This window comes from Pristiophorus japonicus, chromosome X, assembly GCF_044704955.1.
Source record: "Pristiophorus japonicus isolate sPriJap1 chromosome X, sPriJap1.hap1, whole genome shotgun sequence".
Lineage (NCBI taxonomy): Eukaryota > Metazoa > Chordata > Chondrichthyes > Pristiophoridae > Pristiophorus > Pristiophorus japonicus.
The window spans coordinates 832,418-835,177 of record NC_092010.1 but is presented as its reverse complement, the minus strand read 5'-3'; the positions used below and the strand labels follow the sequence as shown (position 1 = coordinate 835,177).

The following is a 2,760-nucleotide window of genomic DNA, read 5'->3' as shown; positions in this document are numbered from 1 at the left end:
AACACTGGGAGAGTAAATACACTGGGAACACTAGAAACAATAAATACATTGGGAACACTGGAAGAGTAGATATACTGCGAACACTGGGAGAGAAATTACACTGGGAACACTGAGGGAGTAAATGTACTGGGAGGATTGGGAGTGTAAATACAATGAGAACACTTGGAGAGAGTAAATAGACTGGGTAGACGACGGGACTAAATACACGGGAACACTGGGAGAGAAAATGCAACGGGAAAACTGGGAAAGTAATTACACTGGAAACACTGAGGGAGTAAATAGACTGGTAACACTGGGAGAGTAAATACGCTGGGTACACACGGAGAGTAAAGACAAGGATACACTGGGAGATTAAAGACAATGGAACACTAGCAGAGTAAATACACAGGGAATATAGAAACATAGAAACATAGAAAATAGGTGCAGGAGTAGGCCATTCGGCCCTTCGAGCCTGCACCGCCATTCAATAAGATCATGGCTGGTCATTCCTTCAGTACCCCATTCCTGCTTTCTCTCCATACCCCTTTAGCGGTAAGGGCCATATCTAACTCCCTCTTGAATATATCCAATGAACTGGCATCATCAACTCTCTGCGGCAGGGAATTCCACAGGTTAACAACTCTCTGAGTGAAGAAGTTTCCCCCCATCTCAGTCCTAAATGGCCTAGCCCCCATCCCAAGACCGTGTCCCCCGGTTCCGGACTTCCCCAACATCGGAAACATTCTTCCCCAAATCTAACTTTTCCAGTCCCTGAGACAAGTTAGCCATTCAGTACATTGCATTTGCTAGAACAATCCGAAACGAATCCCATGCTTGGGTTCTCTCCATAGCTGTACCAGAATGTTACCAGGGCAACAACAGTTAAATTATGAGGAGAGATTACATAAACTAGGCTTGTTTTCCCTGGAATATAGAAGGTGACTTGATTGAGATTTTTAGGATTTGAGAGGAATTGTTACGGTAGATAAAAACCTTTTCTGCTGGTGGGGAAGCCCAGGACAAGGGAACACAACCCTAAAATCAGAGTCAGGCCAGCCAGAAGAGGTCAGGAAATACTCCGTCACACAAAGGGTGCCAGAAATGTGGAACTCTCTCACACAAAAAGCAGTAGATGTCAGCTCAAATAATAATTATAAATCTGAGATCAATAGATTTTTGCTTGACAAAGGTATTAAGGGATATGGAGCCAAGATGGATGGAGGTGGAAAGTATCAGACCGGTGGAGGTATCTTCACCTCGGAAACAGAAGGCTCTCAGTGGTCCCATTTATAAGGGGCTGCATTTAATTAAAAAATAAAATTTGGTTTCTCTTCAGGAACTCAGAACACGATAACAGCCTTGAACCCCCAGATGTGCCCCACATTCAAAGGTATTGGCAAGACATGTCTTACTAGGCGTATCTCTGGTTACCCAATGCCAGGTCCCTTAACATCGGGAGTCCATGCCCCCAGCCTTGACCCTATTTAATCCTTGTTTAGGTCTCCAAAAGACTATTGTGGAATCCAGCCATTAGGCCGAGACTCAGCATATCTGGGTCCTGGCCTCATTTGTGGCCTTTCTCACATCCTTCCCTACATAAGTGAAAACTGCATCAGCATCTCAAGCCTCCTTTCACCGGAATCATCCAAAAACACTCTCCACAATTATCACCACAATAACACAATTTATAACATGCATCAATTAATAAAAATACATTTTGTACTATGATTCACAAACTAATAAAGTTTGTCTCCTGCAGTATATCAATCGTATATTTATTCACATTTATTGGCTTGCAGTTTCACAATGCCTTTCATGTGAAGCTGCAGAAGTTTGTAGAACTCATTCGGCATTGAGTCAATTTTACCTGGCATCATATTGTCATGGTAATGATGGTGGAACTGGTTTCCATGCACATCTTTAGAGAAGGGCCAGAATCCATATACCCATACTTCCTCACATAGCTCCATTGCTGCGCTTAATAAAATGAAACCGCTAGAAACACGTTTCTCTTTAACACCTTTACCTTTCCAGAATGGACTGACAGTTTTCATGTATGATGGATTTAAAAATATTGCCTTCTGTTTCATTCCAAAATCTTGCAGAGTGTAAGAAACTTTAAATGAAGGTGACGTGTTCATTGAATAAGAAAATGCAGGCAGCAGAATAAATGCATCTTTATAGGCAGATATAGAGTCCATAAAAGGTTATCTCCTATAATTCAGACTTTGGTACCTCCTTGTAATGATATTTGGATTGGCTGTCACAATATCTGTTTTCGTTCCCACATCATCCATATAATCGATGATAGGGGGAAGATTACACCTGAATATTGGGAGACAGTAAATACACTGGGGACACTGGGAGGATAAACACACTGGGATCACTGGGAGAGTAAATACACTGGGAACACTGGGAGAGTAAGCACACTGTGAACACTGGGTGAGCGTAAATACACGGGGACACTGGGAGTGTAAAGATACGGATACACTCGGAGAGTAAATACAATGGAAACACTGGAAGAGTAAACACATTGCGAACAGTGCGAGAGTAAATACACTGGGAGCACTAGGAGGGAATACATATACGGGGAAAAGTGGGAAAATGAACACACTGCGAACACTGGGTGAAATTAAATAAGTAGGGAATATTGGCAGTATAAATACACTGGGCAGATTGTGGGAGTAAATACACCAGAACACTAGGAGAATAAATTCACTGGGAACACTGGCAGAGTAAAGGCATCGGGAAGGCTGGGAGAGTAAATGCACTGAGAACAAA

The 2,760-nt window shown here is 42.5% G+C and overlaps 1 pseudogene; it reads right to left on the bottom strand.

Annotated features, from left to right (window-relative positions):
* Positions 1–1,754: 1,754 nt before the first annotated feature.
* LOC139240763 (alpha-N-acetylneuraminide alpha-2,8-sialyltransferase-like) lies at positions 1,755–2,513 on the bottom strand (annotated as a pseudogene).
* Between the last annotated feature and the right edge of the window lie 247 nt (positions 2,514–2,760).